The sequence below is a fragment of the Pinus tabuliformis genome, chromosome 1_2 (genome assembly GCF_031772625.1).
Source record: "Pinus tabuliformis cultivar Carrire ecotype Pingquan chromosome 1_2, CPIR1, whole genome shotgun sequence".
NCBI classification, from domain to species: domain Eukaryota; kingdom Viridiplantae; phylum Streptophyta; class Pinopsida; order Pinales; family Pinaceae; genus Pinus; species Pinus tabuliformis.
The window spans coordinates 324,471,694-324,494,790 of NC_142298.1; positions in this window are offsets into that span (position 1 = coordinate 324,471,694).

Here is a 23,097-nt window from a genome sequence, read left to right on the forward strand (position 1 = left end):
ATTCACCAGAGACTTAGATTGGTACAAAGTCCCTAACTTGTCCCAAAAAGCCTTTTTCGTAGCTTCCCCTGATACATTCAGCAATACTGAATCTAAGATACACAATCGTATTATGCTCTTTGCCTTCCGATCCAACTTCTTCCATTCTCCATCAAACACTCTCGTTGGTTTAGTACCTGAATCTACCGCAATCCACTGATCTTTATCCACCAATAGGTCCTCCATCTTGACTTTCCACAACTCAAAACTCTGACCATTAAATTTCTCGATATCTATCTTTCCATTGCTCGCCATCTTCTTTCACTACCAGAATCGATCTCACATATCTCCCACTGAACAGGGTCTACCACAGTTTCGAGCGAAACCCCTTAACAACAAAGGTGTCCCCTTGAAGCCAAAATAGCTGTGATACCAAATGTAGGTTTTAACCCCGTATAGAAATTACCTGCATACGAATTCTAAAAAACAAAAAATAAACAATGCGAGAGCATAACACATAAAACACATATACACAGAGATTTCCCCTGGATCCCAAAACCGAGACTACTAGCTTGATTTTTCATTATTTTCCTTTCAATGTTACAATACATATTTATACATGCTGAAGCATCCAATACCATGGACTGAAAACCATCGCATCCAAAACCATGGACCGAAAGCCAGCACGTCCAAAACCATGTGCGAAAAATCATGCACAAAACCATAGGTAGGTCCGCCCAGCCTAACATAGGGTCCAAAACCAAAATTTTCCAGGGCGCTGCCCCGTACCCCATAGAGTGGGGTTACCTGCACCCCTCAAATCCCCTATGACTCCCCCCGCTACACAATCGGTGCAACAAAGGGGGGGTTCCACCCCCCTTTTAACCCCCCAGTTAACTACATGGGCTAGTCGTGGAAAGAATATAACACAACCCAACATAGTACTCCTCTCACATTAAAAAATGTCATGTATGTTCTAGGTTTGAAGAAGAATTTGGTTTTAGTTGCCATGTTGGAGGATTGCTATAGGGATTAATGCATAGGTGTTTGGTGATGTAGAAACCCTCAAGGATCTTCTTGAGATCCTTGGCAGACTATCATATTACCTGCAGCTATCACACAGTGCATGCATTTCTATGTTAAACAAATGAGAATCAAAGCAGGAAGAAGGACTTATTACCCCAAGTCTTGGTGTGGTGTTTCTGGAGAGCACAATGTAGCTAGGTGGTAGACCCCTGAGCTAGCTCCATATCAAAACTTGGACATAGATAAGACAAGCGTAATATCACAACATATAACTTTTATAAACAATGCATTAACATATAAAGATATCTAGTTGCATATATCTAGGCCACTCATAATAACGACATTGCATGAAAATATAAACAAATTATACTACCAACATCATGGAGTGGACAACACAATTGCAGTTCTATGATTACAACCATCGGTTGTATCAGCCTTCCCTTACCCCTCCATCTCCTCTCTATCTCTCCCTTATTAACCTCTTCTAATGCCTTAGTCAGAGACTAGTCTTTACAGTGAAATAGGAAATCCTTTCAAATGGTTCAACCCTTTCCACAATGGCCCTAGCCTTGTATATATAGCATGTGAGGATAAGGTTGCCAAGTCCTTCATGAGTTCCATTAGGTAAAAGTAGTGATGTTGCCATGCTTTTGTGCTCTTTCCCATTTGTAGACTCCATTAGGAATTAGTAATTCCTCCAAACAGGTCAAGTTATGATGTTTCCCTGCTTTTGTGAGTTGACATAGGAGAGAATCTCAGGATATTTCTCGGTCAACTTGTTCCCTTGACCCATAGAAACTCATTTAGGTTTACTAACGCTCTTCTCGAGGTAATAAGCAAAGTTACCCTAGGCACTAACGCACCCTTAGCCTTGCTAGGAAGCTTTATAAAGCAGGTTTCTAGTTCCTAGACAACATTAGCTTGACAATTGGGTCCGTGAATTTGGTCAGTCCTTCAAACATCCTGTCTTTCTCCTCTGAGCTTCTGAGGAGGTCATTTTCCTGTATAATAGATGCTCCCTAAAGTGTGAGATCAGAGGCAACGACGATGGCCAAAATAATTTATATATAACTATCATTTTCATTGGAAAAACGAGAGAGGATCGGAGCTTCGGGAGTACGAGAAACCTGATACAACACATATATATAAAACAACTAAAATCATGTCCTGAGTCAGGAATTCCCACGCTTAGTAGCTATGTCAGAGTGATTTTCTCAAAAAAGAGATATGACGATGCTAGCCACTGATAAGCACAATGTGGAACCTGTGTCATAATAGGATCATTCTAATGAGTTGTCTCCAAAAAACAATAAATGCAACTTGGGAGAGGAAACAAGGCTGAGTGATGTAAGCCTCTACCCAAGGTCTTGATTTCCGCTTCACCGCAACAACTTTGATCGATACATGTGAATAAAGGCGTTGAGTTCGAACATGCACGGAATCGTCTAATTACCAGTCAATAATGGAGACTGTTAACAGACGCAAGGATGGCCACCGATAATGGTGATGGTCTCCAAGAAGCATAGTACAATCTAGCGAGTGTGAATGGTTTTTTTGTCGTCGAACACTCGTAGAATCATTTAACCAAGAGCCTATAATGAAAACCCGTGACCAAAAACAAGGTAAACTGCCACTGATGTCTACAAGTTCCAAGGCACTGAAGTGCTTTTGGGTATGCTTCCTAGATAGAGTGTTGAAGTCCATAGGAAGAGACCTATCGAAAGGTAGGCAATAAGGTGTCCTACATCAATCGACATGAAATGGGACAAGAATGATTGTTTTTTGAGGAATATTTTGAGCATTGGGTCAAAGCAATAGAGGGCATGATGAAAGGATATGCTTGATGGTTTGATGGAGGAAACAAAAGATAAAGGTTTTCCCTTTAACAATAGAAGGCACAACACAAAGGATTTAACCATGTAGCACTAGAGTCATGAACACCAACGAGTGTTAGGATACAAAGATGAAAGAACATCGAGGTATATAGGCTAAAAGCATACGATGGTAAGGTTCATATTGAGAGGTCATCATAAGGAAGGTTTTGTTGAGGGAGTTCCATGTTCAAGGGAGTGACTGCTGCCAAAAAAAAATTTCAAAATACTGAACACAACGCAATTGTATTGTCCACTTTCCCCATCTGATTAGTTTAGTGAGTCCAAACAGGTAAACTCATTGGTATTTTCATATTTTAAGAGTCTGAAAAGATCACAAAGAGTGACTCTATTCCCTATCTTATTAGTTTAATGAGTCTAGATAGGAAAACTCATTGGTCTTTTCATGTTTCAAGATTATGAAAATATCGTAAAGAACAACTCCATTCCTCATCTGTTTAATTTAATGAGTCTATACGGGACAACTCGGTGGTATTTTCATATTTAGAGAGTCTGAAAAGATCATAAAGAATGACTCTAGGGTTGTCCCTTTTTCATAGTTTTTAACTAGGTGTGACAAAGGTTTAATAGTATAACCGAAAAGGTTTCGTTTTTGTAAGTTAATCTACTAAGTCCGGATAAGGAGATAAACCTATGTTCAATAGATGTTTGCCTCATTTTGTAACGAATATGAGGAGATGGAGTAAACTCGATATTTGACGTGAAATTTTAATGAGTCACACGACGACAAACTCAATAGACCTTCATTGAATTTTAACGAGTCAAAAGTAGAAAACTTGAGGTATCTTTTTCAGTTTAATGAGTGAGAAAAAATAGGTAAAAGAACTGCTCATTCCTTCTTCATAGATTTAAAGAACCTGAAGAATGGAAAAACTCAGGGATTTTTAAATTTAAGAGCAAGAAAGAGTCCCAAAAACGAAAGCACTCATATCATCATTGTAGGTTTTTAACGATCCCGATGACGAAAACTTGTGGTTTTTTCGATTTAACGAGCGAGAAACATTCCTAAAAAGAATGCTCATAGATTCTTCATGATTTTTTAATGAGGCTGAGGAAGGGACTCGGGTTTTTTTTTTCGGTTTTATGAGCGAGAAAAAGTCCCCAAAAAGAATGCTCAATCAACATTTTCTAGTTTAGTGAGCTAGAAAAAGAGAGAAAAAGAGTTTCTCAGATTGTCGTCATTGATTTTTAACGAGCCTGATGACAAAAAACTCGAGGATTTTTCAGTTCAAGAGCGAGAAAACATCCCATAAAAGAAAGCACTCATTGAGGATCAAACACGATCATTTCTGCACCTTGGCCCTGAAAGTCCTTTCATCAAAACATGAGTAATTTCTGACAATATGGGGTCATGGCGCCTGATAAATATCATAGGAAATGAACTAATTCTACTTTAATTACTTCATTTAAGATATTTCATACCTCCAAAGTGACTATAAGGGAGTTTTTGAGCCTCCACTTTCACCATTTACATCATTTGAGTGTTGTGAGAGTGTTTTGGAGCTAAAGAGGAGCAGATATTCTATGGACGATTGCGGGTGATCCAGGCGACCATTCGATTTGCCGTCTGCCCTAGGTAGATGTCAAAACCATTATCTTGCATTATTTAACCTTTTTTAGCTACATTGGGGGTGGAGTTTAGAGATTTTGGTAGCCCTAACTCATGAACTGCGACTAATGCCCCCTTCCAGGCCTGTAGGGAACGTTAAACACCCTTTACGACCTGGAGGAGGGCATTAATCCTCCCTGTTTTTCATAAAGGGGGGCGTTAGTGCATGAGGGTGAACTATAAAACCATATCAAGTGTTTTCTCAATCATGTTTGCCCCATTTGCACTGATTTTTGGCTTGATTTGTGCAGGTTTTGATCAATCATGACTAGTTGATGTGGTTTGATGAAATATGCACAGCTTGACCTAATGAAAGGTCAGGAGGAACTTGTTAAGCTAGATCATTCAACATTGGGATGAACATGAATAAGTGTTCAGGATCGGGGACCATGAGCTTGCAATTGACCGAGATGACATCTATTTCTTAACAGGTTTTTCGTGCAGAGGAGCATGGGAAAACTTGACCAGTGGTGGGCTCAATCCCCGATCCACTTTAGAGCTGGTCCGAGCTTATTGTATCCTTGAGAGTGGACTTGTGGGAAATAGAGTCCCTATAAAGAGGATCAGATCTAGGTCTATGAGGGCCATTTTATGGATGATTGTGTGCTTGGTGGGGTCTAAAAGTCCCCATGTCACAACAAAAGCCCAACTATTTCTTACCATTGACTGTGTGCAGCCGCAGATCTTCAATTGGTGTGAGGCAGTGCTTCATCAATTGAAGGTAGAGTTGACTGCATGTAAGACCCAGACCCAACAAAGTTTTGGGTGTGGTACTCTCATTGTATTCTTTATACTTGAGAGGCTTCCAGTTATGTGACCACAGATGAGCTTAGGTCCTGTTGTGGCCAGCAACAAACCCCCTTCTTATTTAGTGTTATCCCTAAATACTAAATAAGTGGGGACCCTTAGTCAAAAAATTTTAAAAATCAATTAGTACTTGAATTTCCTTTTTCAATAAAACTTACTGTCATAAGCTTAGGAGAAAACCCTTGAAAAATAAAAATAAAGCCTAGGTTTTATGATAAAGTAGGATTATTCCTTATCGCATCGCAAAAAGATAATGGATACCTCCTTGCAAGCCGAATTCAAAGATTGCGAGATCGCGATGCGAAACTACACATTAAGAAAATATTTATCGCATCGCATGTCTAAAAAAAAATAACTTACGCTGAAAAACTTTAAACTGACGATATGCGATGGTGCATATCACAAATCGCATTTCGCAGAATACAAATTAATGAATGATTGAAATATATTGTGCTCCAATGATTTGCGATATTGCGATATAGCGAGCTAACAATCCAGAAATGTTGCGATTCTGCGATGTTGCGATCTGCGATATTGCGAAGCAAATCGCAAAATCGCTTCATCGCAGATCTTTCAGGCTCGTTGTTAAAAAAAAAGTATTTTCCATAAACCGAGACCTGGTTATGCGCTTTAATACTAATTAATGAGTTAGTTTCCAGTTGTTAATGAAATAGGGTTTTGTGTTTATCGAAAAGTCATTTCACGTAAGGTGGTGTATTTTATATGTCTTTGGCATTTAAAGCTTTCCCGTCACCTTTTCGTTATCATTATCCTCATCTCATTTGTAAACTGCAGGAACAAAGAACAGAGAATTATACAAAGAAGTATATAGGATATTATGGGAAAGAAAGGCAAAGCTCCGAGTTCTGAAGATCGAGAAATGGTGCCCTTGTATACAGACATCGCCTATAACAGAGACGTTGGTATTGCTAATTGGGAAGGCATGTATAATCTACTTGAAGAAGATAATCCCAGAGTGATGGAAGTTACGGCTACTACAGGCTCACATGGTTCTTCTGAGGCATCCATCACAGAGCTAGCTTGTTCGTTCTTACATCGGATAGTGGCAAGGCCCAAAATTATCCCATACACAGACATGGTTAAATGGATACTGGACAACGCTAATATCAGAAACAGATAGTTTAAAACTCAGGGTCAAGAGCTTACAGAATCATTGTTTTCACAAAATTTGAGCTTTATATCTGCTAAAAGAAAACGCGCAAAGGGCTAAAAACGCACCTAGGAAGCCTAGATCAAGAAACATAGGCAGTTTCCGATGCGCGATTAGCGCTAATTGCGCATCGCTGAGCAAAACTTCTTGAAAAGGAAAGCTTCTAATTGCTCAGTCGCCTGTAAGCCCAAAAATTTGTAAAAAGAATGCTAGAGGTTAAATAAAAATTAAAACTTGAATCCTGAAACCAGTAGTGATTGTCCGAAAAATCTTCAATATGGTATCTACCAAAAGCTCAGCAACTACAAACAGGCTGGAGATAGAAAGCTCAAGAAAAAGAAGAATCAATCCAAAGGTTAACCAAGTTGAATTGGGATTCTTACTGGGCATACTTAGTAAAACCACACATCCAGTGCATGACTCTCAAGTGTATCATCAATTCTGCCGAGAAAATGGCGCCAGCTCTTGCTGATTCTGTTTTCACAGCACAGCTAAAATTAGAAGTCAGTCAGCCGACTCTTCTCAAACAAATGTTCAACGCGTGCGATTTCAAGGAGCAGATACAGAAATAATTAGTTAGTAGTTTTAATTTTAGATTCAATTTTAGTTTTAATTTTGTTTTATTTTTGCCTAAAATAAGGATGGTCATTTAAACTCTATCCTACATTTTTGTAATAAGTTATTTTTAGATTTAGTTAGTAGTCTTTAAACCCTTCTCATGCATTTAGAGAAGGGTCCTTAAATTTGTCAAAAACTTATCCCCAGAACATGCATTTTGTACCCTCTGAGGAGGTTTTGATGAATGAATGGAACAATATTTATTGATATCTATATTTAATATCTGCTACTGATGTTGTACTTCTGTACTCTTAGTGGATGTTGGATTAAGAAGAGATAAATCATTATCGCTTGAAGCTCATGAGTAGAACTAGTTATAAATGGTACTTTTATCTCTTAACTATTTTTGCCTTTGTGTTAAAAGTGATATTCATGTTTAGTTGTTTATATGTTGATGCGTGAATGCTTGAGTTATCATTTGGCACTTTTGTATGGTGATAGCTATTTATTTATGCTTAATGTATGAGTAGCTTATTATGTGATATGCCTTTCACAACTATTTCGTCTAAATTTTTATACGAAGTGGTTCATCTTTATTGAATTCTTTTCTCATAATAGTTGAATGATCTTTATTACCAATTGTTATCTAAAATCATTTTAGATCGCATAACGGAAGGATTACACCTCGGGTTAGTGTAGACTTAGATATTTCTGCTTATTAGAATGCAATTTGCATGTTATTAGATTAGAGTTAGAATTAGAGCATCTCACTTAGGAACTTTTAGAAGGGAAATATCAATTCTTCACACACACACACACATAAATTGGGAAACTGGTCCCATATCCCTAGTTGGACCCACTATACCAAACGGAAAAGGAGCTACTAACCAAGGTCCAGACCGGGTGGGTATCCCCCTTGTTGTAGACCTGATTTTCGGGGCTTCAACATATTTGGCACTAGAAGGAGGGCCCAAACTGTGAATGGAAATCAAGTCTAAATCTAAATACCATTCTAAGATTAAATCTCCCTCACCGTCTCCCCTAACTTCTCCATCGCACTTAGAATCTTTAAATCTAGAGCCAGAAGTCGAAAGAACAACAGTCGCTGCTACAAACCCTGACATTTCAGAACAATCTACTATTGAACCTCCTGAAGTTGAATCTTTGATTCACAAACTTCAGCGATTTTCTATATCACCTCAAAGATCTGATAAATCTCAAGGCAGTGTGACTTCACAATATAACCTTGCTCATCCTCTTACTAGATTAAAGAGCGAAAAAATTAGTGTTAAGCCAACCGAGTTACCTCTACCTACAAGGAAGAGAGCAAGGAAATCACCTAAAGGGTCCGATAGTGAGACTCTTTCATCATCATCATCCATCTCAACCTCTCCACCGCGAAGTCAACCATCCACTCCTCCACTTCATATCATTGTACATCAGTCCATCGGAACTTCCACATCTCCTTCTCAATCATCTGGAGTCGTAATATCCTCATCTTCTCAACTGCAGGGATCACCTTCTACACTTTCCTCTGTTAATAGATCAGCGATGGCCCAATCTCCGTGGAATAACCTAGGGGTAGTCTTAATGCTTGTACCCTTGAGTCAGCTACCGGCCCATCCTGAAAAATGGCTGCCTAAGTTTAATCCTAAGGTAGGCACGCTAGCGCAAGAACATATAAATAACTTTATGCTATCCATAAATCTCAATGGAGTTACCAACGAAGATGCTATCATTCGACTTTTCCCTTATACTCTGCAAGGAATAGCCGGATCATGGTATTTCTCATTACCATCTGGATCTATTACTAGTTGGGAGATTTTCCAAGAACAATTCCTGACTAAGTTTGGTGATGATAGGTCTACGGTGACATTGATCAACGACCTGTCTAACCTTAGGGCCGATTCAAAAGAACCTATCAAATACTTCAATTCACGTTTCAATAAACTGTTAAACAAAATTCCTGTTGCTTCCAAGCCTAGCGAAGAAGTGCGCAGTGAATGGTACATCACTGCTTTACCATCAAACATAGCAATCTTTGTTGATAGGGATAACAAAACAAATTTAGTTGAAAATATGAAAGAAGCAATAGCAGTGGAGAAACGTATTACAGCCTTAGAAAAGAAAAATGCAATAGAAGAACGAAAATCCAAGAAGGTTTCTTTCAAGGAAGATCCCAAGAAAAAACAATCGAAAGATCCATTCGATTTAGAAGGATTACAAAAATTTTTGAAGACCATGTCTAACGATATGGTCGACATTAAGAAACAAGTGGCAGAAACTTCTTCTAAAAATCCATACAGACCTTTTAAAAGAAACCCTTAGACCGATTCCAAACCCCCTAACACTATTACAAGTGTTGAATTTGAAGAAGAAGAAGAGGAAATCGCTATTGAAGAACATACCGATGAAGAAGAAGTTGTAGAGTTACAAGGTATGTGGGATTTCATCCTCCCAAATGAAGAGGATCAAGAGGAATCCGTGGTTAGTACTCGCAGTATAAATCGACTTGATCCTCCTCAACCTACACCTAAGCCAAAGAGCGCAAGCTCGATGACTAAGGATAAAGTCGCAACCAAGAAAACGACACCTAAAGTGACTCAAACCAGCCCAGTCCAAACATACCCATCAACTCCATCTAAAACGTTGATCATTTCGGATGAAATGGAGTATAATATCATAGAGGACGTGAAAAAGGCTAGGGCCAATATCACTTTTTACGAATTGAGCAAGTTAAAACCCCAGCAAAAGCTACTTTTGAAATAATTACATGCTGTACCAGTTGCACCTTTGCTCGTCGCTGTAATCTCTCAAGCTTCCCATGACATGGGAAGACCTCCAACTAATGCGATTAATAAAGTTGATCCAAATGATATCGCCTTAATTGGAGGTAGATCAAGATATCATACTCCCTCATTTCTCCTTATGAAATTTTCAATAAAAATTTGCATAATTGCTTAGTGGATTCTGGAGCTTCATCGAATATTTTACGAAAGTAAATATGTGAAAAATTGAACGTTCAACCACAAAAATCAATTGTACGCATAGTTCAATTAGATCGATCGCAAGTCGAAGTGATTGGCGAATTAAATCAGGTTACCATAAGGCTGTCATCCAACCCAAAGGTATGTCAAGTTATCGACATTTTAGTTGCTGATATTCCGGAATTTTATGGCTTAATTCTTAGCAGAGATTGGTCAGAAAAACTTCATGGATACTTTACAACTGACTGGTCGCACATGTGGCTCCCTTACAATGGTAAACCAAATCAGATAAAAGTTGAGCGGGAAAGACATCAGAAATACATAGTAACAGAACTGGAGGGAGAAAATGAACCAATAGCATACATCAATAACATCATTGGCAACTACTCAGTGGATTCTTTCCTAGGAAATTTTAATGCTCATACTTCACCTTACTTAGAACATTCTGTTTTATCTCAAGCAGAAAATCTCTCAAACAGATAGTTCTAAATATATTAATTTTATAGATAATCCTATAAATAAATATTTATTTTGGAAATTATTTTTTGACGGTTCTAAGTCTAACGAAGGAGCAGGAGCAGGTGGTGTGTTAATAAGTCCAGAGGGAGATAAAACTATGCTAAATTGTAGACTTGAATTTGATTGCACCAACAATACCGCAGAATACGAGGTTTTAGTCCAAGGGTTATACAAAGCAATCAGATTAGACGTCAAATACCTTCAAGTTTTTGGAGATTCTGAAATTGTAATCAGACAGGTACGTAATACTATACATTGTTTATCAGGTCATTTAAAACATTACCAATCTTTAGTTCAAGATTTGACTGAACACTTTATAGCATTTAATATTTCATAAATTCCCAGACTCTAGAATGCTACTGCAGACCTCTTAGCTAACATAGCTTCCAAGCTCATTCCTTCAGAAGATTTTAGCCCTGATCAATTTTCAATTGAATTAATTTTTAGACCATCTATTCTTGATAATATTACCAATTGGAGGATTTTCAACGACAATCCTGATATCGTGAGTTTCCTCACATCTAAAGGATCCTACACCAATCAAATAATTGACGAAGACCAACATGACCGACAATTGCAACGAGATAGCTCTAACAATGCCATACCTAAATCAGTAGTCAAGTTAGAAGGCCTTTATGATTTGAAAGATCAGTTTAAAAGATCTACCAATTCAAAACTCCAAAGTTCAATTTTGAACTATGAATTAGTAAATCTAGGAACTAATACCAAACCACAGAATATCAATCTAGGCCTTAGTCTAGCTCTTGAAGAAAAATTAGTGTATATTCGTCTCTTGAGACAATAAAAAAGTGTCTTTGCTTGGAATTACGATGAACTCAAAACGTACGACACCTCCATCATCCAACATACTATTCCGATTATAGACGATGAAAAACCTGTCCAACAAAAGTTGAGAAAGATCCATCCCAATCTAGAAAACTAGATCAAATATGAACTCCATAAGTTATTGAAAGCCAAAATAATTTTTCCTGTTCGACATTCCAAATGGGTTTCCAATATGGTCCCTGTTAGAAAGAAAAATGGAGACATTAGAATCTGCATTGACTTTCGAAATCTCATCAAAGCCTGCCAAAAGGATAATTTTACTTTGCCTCCCATGGAACAAATACTGCAGGTAGTCGCGAGATCAGAATTAATGTCATTCTTGGATGGATTCTCAGGATACAATCAAGTGTTGGTACATCCTGATGATCAATTAAAAACCACATTCAGAACTAAATGGGGCACATACACATATCAAAAGATGCCATTTGGTCTGATTAACGTTGGTGCCACATTTCAGAGAGCCATGGACATCCCAGTCAAGGGATTAGTTAATAAATCAGCGGTAATCGATTTGGATGATATAACTGTATATTCCAAGAAATGAAACAATCATCTTAGAGATTTAAAACAAATCTTCCAACGTTGTTAAAGGTATGGAATTTCAATTAACCCGAAAAAATCCTTTTTTCGCATTAAGTGAAGGAAAACTTCTCGGATTCATAGTGTCAAAATTTGGAATTTACATTGATCCTGACAGAATCAAGGAGATTTCCGCAATACCCCTACCTCACAACAAGAAAACCATACAATCTTTCCTTTGCCAGATTAATTTTGTAAAGAGATTCGTCCTAGATTTTTCAAGAATCGTGTCTCCTTTACAAGCAATGATCAAAAAGAACTCAAACTTTAAATGGGGCCAAGATGAACATGAAGCATTCAATCTAATCAAACAAGCAATTGTTAATGCTCCATCTTTAGCAACTCCAAATTTTTCCGATCCTTTTATTTTATATACATTGCCTATAATAGATCACATGCTGCGATACTCACTCAAATAAATCAAGAAAAGTCAGAAGCCCCAATTGCTTTTTTCAGTTCCAATTTACAACGAGCTGAGTTGAATTATTCAGATGTGGAGAAACAAGCTTATGCTGTTTTCAAAGCAATTAAATATTTTAGACCTTTCTTACTCAAAACACATACAAAAATCATAGTACTATTTCCAGCGGTAATAAATCTTCTAGTACAAAAGGATGTGGGTGAGAAAAGAGCCAATTGGGTTACTTCCTTACAAGAATATGATGTAGAAATCAAACCAGCAAGTATTGTAAAAGGTCAAAGATTTTGCAAAATTCTGGCCGGAGCATCGCTTATGTCCGAAATTCCATCTGCAGAGATACAAACGTACGAGATAAGCCTAAACGATGTTGAGTCATTATACGCTGATATCATTTATTATTTAAAGAATGGATACGCTCCTTCAAACCTCGATCATACCAAGAAAAGAGCTCTAAGGTTGAAAGCCAAACAATATCAGCTCGTGAACAATGTTCTTTTTAGAATAAATTATGATTATGTTCTCCTTAGATGTCTTGAGAAATCTGAAGCTGAAAAATTCTTGCAGGAACTCCACGATGGGCCAGTAGGCGGACACTATGTTGGAGACGCTACTGCTCATAAAATCTTATGCGCAGGCTATTACTGGCCCACATTATTCAAAGACTCACATAACTATGTGAGGAAATGTCAAGTCTGTCAAACCGCTGCTGGGAGACAAAAGAAACCATCCTTGCCACTACAACCAGTTAACATTGAGCAGCCTTTCGATCAGTGGGGATTGGATGTAATAGGTGAGATCGTTCCTCACTCTTCTAAACAACATAGATATATCCTTACAACAACATATTACTTTACTAAATGGGTAGAAGCAGTTCCACTCAAGACGGCTAATGCTGAACATATCATCGAGTTCATAGATCAGTTCATAATCACCAGGTTTGGGTTGCCTTCTGCTTTAATGTTTGATAATGCATCATATTTTTCTGGTAATGCAATGACTGAATTTGCACTCAAAAGGGGTTTCAAGCTTAAATACTCTGCCAATTATTATCCACAAGGGAATGGATTAGCTGAATCTACAAATAAAAACTTAATCAGAATCATTAAGCGAACCATTGATCAAAATCACAAAAATTGGCACAAGTCTTTAACATATGCTTTATGGGAAGATCTAATAACGCAAAAAGCCTCCATCAGCACTTCCCACTTCAATTTAGTTTATGGGAAAGAAGTGGTTCTTCCAACTCATTTGGCAATTCCCTCTTTAGACTTAGTTCAATATATTGATGAAGCCCCAACTTCTTCCTTACAACTAAGGCAGCTGGAAATAATTAAGTTAGAAGAACAACGAGAACATGCTAAAATAACTCATGCTCATCACCAAGCATTAGTGAAGGATTCTTTTGATTCAAACATGATATCTAGAAAATATTTTCAGATGGGAGATTTAGCTTTGAAATGGGACAAGGCTCATGAGGAAAAAGGGAAAGATACAAAATTTCAACAAATGTGGCTTGGCCCTTTTCAAATAATAGAAGTCATAGGTCCATCTACTTTTATGTTACAGGATTTAACAGGAAAAAGAGATTCTTTACCTGTTAATGGATAGATCTCAAAAAATATTTTCCATAGGAGATCATTCTTCTATTTTTGTAGAGTAGTTGTTTTAGTTTCATAATAAAACCAGTTGTAAATGGTTACATTTGAGATTTATGAAAAATACACAAATTATCTTTTAGATTATTTTTTTTTACTTGTATAAATAGAATTCTTTTAGAAAATTGATCATTATTATTGAAAGATACAGTTAAAGGCTCTACGCCTAGAAATGATACTAGTTTTGACTTTGTAAATTTTGATGAAAAGCAACCTTTAGTGGGAAATTGTTTTGTATTAGTCCAATGAAAGGTATCAATAACAAAAATGAAGATTCTCTGCAGAAAAGCTCTTTCCAAAAAACTCTACTATTGTCATCCAGAGCCATCTTAAGGAAACAATGACTTCCTCCCCACCTAGGAAACTACAATGTTCAGAAAATGATCCAAAGATACACTTTAACTTAAAGAGTAAGAGGTCTCATCACGAGCCGATTTATCATGATTATATATATTATAGCTTGCTAACTTTGCCAATATAGCATACCACAACAGGGCAATGATTTAATATTGTTGCAATCAAAAGACAAGGGGTCTCATCACGAGCCAAATTGTTTAGCAAAACTATAAATCAAGTGAATGACACTGTCATAAATTGGCTACCAAAACAAGATATTATTATTTAAGGGTAAAAAATAAAATGAAAGCAAGAAGTGTGGATGTGGATTTCTCTTTGAAAATCGTATAATTCTCTAAGTAGGAAACAAGATCATTGTTGGGTAACAGGGAACCCTGTCGAGGCTATAAACGCTTGCTGGCAGCAGAGGCTCTACCTACGACAAATGAGCATATTCAAAACTGATTTACAGAGAAGGATTTGTTTTTATCTTTATAAACCAAGTAGTAACTGATGTGGATACAAGGACTAGCTTGAGCGAGTAAATAATCAAAGTTGAAAATAGAAGAAACGAGATATCATTGATAGGTAAAAGCACAATGTACTTTGTCTTTCTATAATAAAGTTTAATTTTCTAGAAAATTTTCTGTTTTGGAAGTTTAGAAAATTCAAAAGAAAAGCAGAGATAACTGGTTCTTCCAAGTGAATCGCCAATTGTTGCGGCCAGCAACAACCCCCCTTCTTATTTAGTGTTATCCCTAAATACTAAATAAGTGGGGACCCTTAGTCAAAAAATTTTAAAAATCAATTAGTACCTGAATTTCCTTTTTCAATAAAACTTACCGTCATAAGCTTAGGAGAAAACCCTTGAAAAATCAAAAAATCCTAAGTTTTATGATAAAGTAGGATTATTCCTTATGAAATATCGCATCGCAAAAAGATAATGGATACCTCCTTGCAAGCCGAATTCAAATATTGCGAGATCGAGATGCGAAACTACACATTAAGAAAATATTTATCGCATCGCATGTCTAAAAAAAATCACTTACGCTGAAAAACTTTAAACTGCCGATATGCGATGGCGCATATCGCAAATCATATTTCGCAGGGAATAGATTAACGAATGATTGACATATATTGTGCTCCAACAATTTGCGATATTGTGATTTTGCGAATTTGCGATATTGTGATATAGCGAGCTAGCAATCCAGCAATGTTGCGATTCTACGATGTTACGATCTGCGATATTACGAAGCAAATCGCAAAATCGCTTCATCGCAGATCTTTCGGGCTCGTTGTTCAAAAAAAGTATTTTCCATAAACCGAGACCTGGTTAAGCACTTTAATGCTAATTAATGAGTTAGTTTCCAGTTGTTAATGAAATAGGGTTTTGTGTTTATCGAAAAGTCATTTCACGTAAGGTGGTGTATTTTATATTTGTTCGGCATTTAAAGCTTTCCCATCACCTTTTCCTTATCATTATTCTCATCTCATTTGTAAACTGTAGGAATGAAGAACAGAGAATTATACAAAGCAGTATATAGGATATTATGGAAAATAAAGGCAAAGCTTCGAGTTTTGAAGATCGAGAAATGGCGCCCTTGTATACAGACATCGCCTGTAACAGAGACGCTGGTATTGCTACTTGAGAAGGCATGTATAATCTACTTGAAGAAGAGAATCCCAAAGTGATGGAAGTTATGGCTACTGCAGGCTCACATGGTTCTTCTGAGGCATCCATCACAAAGCTAGCTTGTTCGTTTTTACATCGGATAGCAGCAAGGCCCAAAATTCTCCCATACACAAACATGGTTAAATGGATACTAGACAACGCTGATATCATAAATAGATAGTTTAAAACTCAGGGTCAAGAGCTTACGGAATCATTGTTTTCACAAAATTTGAGATTTATATCTGCTAAAAGAAAATGTGCAAAGGGCGAAAAACGCACCAAGGAAGCTCGGATCAAGAAACGAAGACAGTTTCTGATGCGCGATTAGCGCTAATCGCGCAATCACACATCGCTGAGAAAAACTTCTTGAAAAGGAAAGCTTCTAATTGCTCAGTCACCTGTAAACCCAAAAATTTGTAAAAAGAATGCTAGAGGTTAAATAAAAATTAAAACTTGAATCCTAAAACCAGTAGTGATTGTCCGAAAAATCTTCAATATGGTATCTACCAAAATCTCAGCAACTACAAACAAGCTGGAGACAGAAGGCTCAAGAAAAGGCAGAATCAATCCAAAGGTTAACCAAGTTGAATTGGGATTCACTGGGCATACTTAGTAAAACCACACAGCCAGTGCATGACTCTCAAGTATATCATCAATTCTATCGAGAAGATGGCACCAGCTCTTGCTGATTCTGTTTTCACAGCACAACTAAAATTGGAAGTTGGCTAGATGACTCTTCTCAAACAAATGCTGAATGCGTGCGATTTCAAGGAGAAGATACAAAAATAGTTAGTTAGTAGTTTTAAATTTATATTCAGTTTTAGTTTTAATTTTGTTTTATTTTTTCCTAAAATTAGGACGGTCATTTAAACCGCATCCTACATTTTTGTAATAAGTTATTTTTAGATTTAGTTAGTAGTATTTAAACCCTTCTCATGCATTTAAAGAAGGGTCTTGAAATTTGTCAAAAACTTATCCTCGGAACATGCACTTTTGTACCCTCTAAGGAGGTTTTGATGAATGAATGGAACAAGATTTATTGATATCTGTATTTAATATCTGCTACTGATGTTTCACTTCTGTACTCTTAGTGGATGTTGGATTAAGAAGAGATAAATCATTATCGCTTGAAGCTCATGAGTAGAACTAGTTCTAAATGGTACTTTTATCTCTTAACTATTTCTGCCTCTGTGTTAAAAGTGATATTCATGTTTAGTTGTCTATATATTGATGCGTGAATGCTTGAGTTATCATTTGGCACTTTGTACGGTGATAGCTATTTATTTATGCTTAATGTGTGAGTAGCTTATTATGCGATATGCCTTTCACAACTGTTTCGTCTAACTTTTTATACGAAGCGGTTCATCTTTATTGAATTCTTTTCTCATAACAGTTGAATGATCTTTATTACCAATTGTTATTTGAAATCATTTTAGATCGCATAACAGAAGGATTACACCCCCGGGTTAGTGTAGACTTAGATATTTTTGCTTATTAGAATACAATTTGCATGTTATTAGATTAGAGTTAGAATTAGAACATCTCACTTAGGAACTTTTAGAAGGGAAATATCAATTCTTCACACTCACACACACATAAATTGGGAAACTGGTCCCATATCCCCAATCGGACCCACTATACCAAACAGAAAAGCAACTGCTAACCAAGGTCCAGACCAGGTGGGTATCCCCCTTGTTGTAGACCTGATTTTCAGGGCTTCAACAGGACCCCTCGATCCGAGAGAGCCTAGGCAGAGGCGATGAGCATCATTCGATCCTTGCATAGTAGGAGGACCCATTCGACATTTTTTTGAAGAGGATTTCTTCGAATGGCTCAATGGTAAGATTGTGATGATAGATGACTATGCCTACGAGGGCATGGACTTCACAAGTGATCCTGACTTGATTTTTCCACTTGGTACAAAATGGGGGCCTCAAGGTAAGAATGTTTATTGAGAGTACTTAAAGTATTTTCAAGATTTTGAATGTTTATGTTATGTTTTTGTTGATTTTAAGGGTGAAAAAATATTGACATGAAGCTTTTTGCTTGACACAGATGTGGCATCGGTGTGACTTGCAGGCGAGCCTCGCCAAGTGAGGCGAGGTAGCCAACTACCCAAAGGTAGGGGTGATGTTGAGAGTCTTCATGACGGAGGAACCTAGAGGGCTTGAGCATGGGTATGCCACCCCTTCCTATGAGGGAGATTCTCGCTCACATGTAGTGACGCCCGGTTGGTGTGGCTAAGTGGTTCCTAGTTCCTCTTTGGAGGATAGCTAGAGTTGTATTGTCTTTTCATGAGCAATAGGCTCTATTAGTAGGGGCTTGGTATAGACAGCAGCTGTTTATAACTAGGCTTAGTAGCCATTTTGTACTTAAAACACCCAAGTTTTGGGAAATTTTCTGATGTAAAAGACTAGATCCGATATATATATATATATATATATACAGTTATTTTGGTATTTTATGATGTAAATGTTTTTTAATTGTTTTTGTAAATTTTTAACTGTGTAAATTTTTACTTTCATACATGGATCTATAAAAAATGAGACAGATTCCAATCTAACACATAGTTTTCCAATGAATCAGCAGATGTATTAAATTCTCAAGGAATGTGTTTATATGTAATAAACTCAAATTGATGTTCTAAGAGTCGTACCCTTAAATAATGATGTAACAAGATTGGATTACGAACATGACAATGATTTGTCAATTGCATAACATCAAGCTGAGAGTCTAACCTGACCACCAGATTTGAGATGCCCCGAGATGACGCTTAAGTGAGAAGTGAAATTACAGACATATACTCAGCAATATTGTTGGTGGAAGTACCAAGATAGACTCCCATGGAACAAAGCAGTTCTGACTCAGGTGTGTAAATAACCCAAGCAGCTGATGCAATGTGTTGTGTGTGACGACTGGCACCATCCGCGTATCTTACGTATGTTAAGGGTAATGAAGACATCTACACAGTGAGAAATATGTATGAGATAACTACCCAAAAAATACCAAACAATCCAGTCACATCAAAAAGAAGCAAAACTTATAAATATGTAAAATTAAAAAGGACATGCCTAGTGCAGTACTAGGCATAATACTTTTTTAGATAGAGCCCATTTCAGGGCTCAGCGAATGGGATTCCTTCCTAGTCCTGAAGTTCATATGCCCCTTTTAAGAGGGCTTTCATGACGAAATATGGATCGAGACATAAGGGTTGAAGTGTTTGTGCCCCCAAGAGGTCATGTTTTTTATCGTAGAGTAAAACAAGATCTCCCTCTTGGTAAGAACGAGACTTGACCTTTTTGTCATACTGGGCTTTGACCTAGCACTTGTGGGCTTTGGGTGTCACTTCGGCATCTTGATGAGTTTCATCCAATTGATTTAGGTATATCACGTGCTCTTCTTCGATAGTGGTGTTGAGCAAGAGTTCAACAACAATTTGTAAGGAAGGAATCTGACACTCGATTGGTAAAACTACTTCTAGGCCATAAGCTAGTTGAAAAGGTGTGAAGCCTGTAGCAGTGTTTACTGAAGTTTGGTATGCCCATAGTGTAGGATATAACATTCGATGCTAGTGGGTTTTGTGATTCCCTACTAACCTGTGTATCATGGTCTTTAAGACGCCATTAATGGCTTCTACTTGACCATTAGCTTAGGGATAGTAGGAGGATGATTGATCCTGGTGAAAACCGAGAAACGATGTTAAGTTAGACATCATGTGATTCTAAAAATGAGACCCATGGTCTGTAACGATCATGCGAGGCATACTGAACTGGCATATGACTTGACTGAACAAGAATAGTGTCGCAGTTTCTCCATCGGCCTAGAAAGTGGGAAGGGCTTCGGCCGATTTCGTGAAATAGTCCACAGCTACAATAATGTAGTTATGTTCGGTAGAGGAAGTGGGGTTGCAAGTTACGAAGTCTATCCCCTATTTGGAAAAGGGGCTGACAAAGATAACTAGGTGTAGTAGGTTCAGAGGAACACACATTTTATTTGTAAACACTTGACAAGGGTGGCACTACTGGATAGGCTTGATACAATCTTTGAACAAGGTTGGCCAGTAGTAGCCTGCGTGTAAAATTTTCTGAGCAGCAGATATGCTAGAAAGATGACTACCACATGCCCCAACATGGTAGTCATTTAAAATGTGTTTCGCCTCTTCATGAGTGAGGCAATGTCGAAGAACTGTATCAGCACCATGACAATATAAAGTATCGTTTAGCACTAAATAGTGTTGCGCTTGGTGACGAATGCGACGATGGTCACTTGATGATAGCTCAGGGTGGAAATGTTGTGCTTGGAGGTAGACAAGAATGTCACCATAACAAGGGTTAGTAGATTCGATAAGATAGATAGCTTCACCCAGGAGAGGATTGTGATCTATCTCATTGGGATCGACAATGGGAAGATTCAACAAAAGTTCGGTGAGGCAATGGTGAAAACCAAATCAAATTGTTGGAGAATAACTATCCATTTGGAATCTTTTCCTCCAAGGTGGTTTTGTGCTGGTCTGTCAGTTTTATGGCAATCTAGTTGTAACATGAGAAACCATCCACAAATGAGAAGGATTCACAACCAATTTAGACGTTGATGATTTGGTCGATTAACGGTGTCAGATAATTATCCTTTGGACATGTGGCGTTCAAGTCCCGATAGGCAACACATACATGGATGGTACCTTGTTTCTTATCGATAGGAACCAGATTGGAAAACCATTCTGTTAAGGGAACGGGTTAGAAGAAACCAACACGTAACAATTTTTCCACCTCAGTCTTTATGGCTACAGTTTTGCGAGCCTGGACTGGTTGAAGCCTTTGGTGGATAGGCTTGGCATTTTCATATATATTGATTTCATGTTCGATAATAGATGGATCTATGCCAGGAATTTCCTCGTAAGACTAAGCAAATACATCACGGAATTCCTTAAAAAGGCGGGTGAAGCTTGCAATTTCCTCAGGAGTGCAATCGGCTCCAACCTAGATGTTTTTTATGTTGCCTATCATGACAGAAATATCGATGAGCAATGTCTTTGAAATATTTCCCATGTTTCCCTCGAATTCCAAAGTTTGGATAGTCGTATGAGGTGAGGAAATTATTTCAGGCTCGTCAAATGACAGGATTTGAAGAGGCATCGTGTCTGAATCAAATATCAAAACACAATGGTGAGAGTCCTCCCAAGGTCACTCTTCTAAACACATGATCTCTCTAATAGCTTCGTCCGAAGGTAGGACTTGATTGAGGAGATGATAAGAAGGAGAATTTATGGGAGGGGAGGTAGTACCATTGGCCATGACGAAAGTGACCGGAGATTTGGATGCAGATTGAATGGCTTGGTAGGCCAATTCAGCGGGTGACAGTGCCATTTGTTCTCCATAAGCGTCAATGTCTGAAGGGGCCAAGAGGATCCAAGGATCATTTGGTTCGTGAGGAATGGATGAAACCATAGAGATCATCTTTGGAACCGTAGGTGGTGAAAGGGGGAAACAACCCATTAGGGAAGAGCCCTTCAATAGACCAGTACCGATACTAATGTAAGAGTCAGGTACACCACCCACTAAGGGTACAAAGCCACTAGGTAATGGGGAATAATCAGGGATACAAAAGGACAACCGGTCCACTATGACTATATTTCCATCCAATGGGAATAGGATGATGCGAAAGACAGTAGACACAATGGTGGTCATGGCATAAGTCCAACTGTGACCCAACAATAGATTATAGTCGAGCTTTCTATCTACGACCTCGATGTCCACCATTACCATTTTCCCAGTCAAAGTGATGGGGTAGTGGCTAGGTAACCTTTTGGGATGAAAGTGTGGCCATTGAAAGCTTTAAGGGAATTCAATGGTGGGGATAGGGTTGGATAACCCAAAGTGATCCAACATGAAGCCGACATGACACAAGTTGAGGAACCTTCGTCAATGACAGTTCTATGTACTGCATGCCCTTTCAAAAATATTTTCACCTGAAATGCAAGATGGTGTGAAAGGGGAGGTTTACATTTGTCCATGTCAAAAATTGCAAGCATGGAATCTTGAGGTTCGACCACACCAATTGCTGAAAGCAGAGCTTTCCTTTGTGCTGGACAGGTTTGCAATACTTCGAGTGCTGATATAGTTGACGGTGCTTGCGCCAAATCTTCTACAATACTGTAGTTTTGGGCATCACGTACAGATGCATTATGCGTTGTGCAACAAAGTGCTCCTTTTGGGGGGCGAATCACAAGATTAACAACCAGCCTTTCGATATGAAGATCATTAGGCGGCGGTGGGTTTTGACTCGAGGAGGCTTCCTTAGCATTAGCGATTGGAGCTCCATAAGATTTGGCTCTGGTTTGAAGATCTACCATTTCAAAGCTGTGAACGGTAGGTGATCCTTCACCAGCTTAAGGATGATGTGAACCGCCGTTGCCCCCTTGCGGGGGTTGGGGTTGGTTTCCAATAAGGCGTTGCTACTGCTGAGCTGAGAAAGGATTGTTTAGGACCGCAGGGGTCCTACTAGTGTCCTCTTTAGCAATGAAATCTGTGCATTCTTGGAGATGCGGACAACGATATGTCATATGGTCTTCCGTACATATTTTGCAAGGGAATTTGGAGGGTTTTTCCTTCCATCGTAAAAGGGCGCAACAACCCTTTGCTTTGGGTTGTACTATTTGGTTGACTGCTCTTCAGAAGGAGTGGTATTTTCTTATTCTTCTTGTTCTTACTGCCGAGTTTTTGTATAGACAACACAAAATTTATCACGGCGGTAGGAAGAGCAGTCGATTTGGTAGAGGGGTCAATTGACAACTAGGCAATGTGACCGCTAATTTGTTTTAAAGCAGCTCCAGAGGTAGCGTCGATAATACCATCGGTGTGCACACTGGTTTGCTGAATAGCAAGAGCATTAGAGTTGAGAGGGGAATTGGGAATGACATTATATAAAGTGCCAGACTACAAATATATCAAATCTAAGTGCTAGGCATGACGAATGGATTGATCTTCCGCAATGCACCACCTAAGGCGACATCTTTAGGGATTTGAGGGAGAAGAGACTTGTAG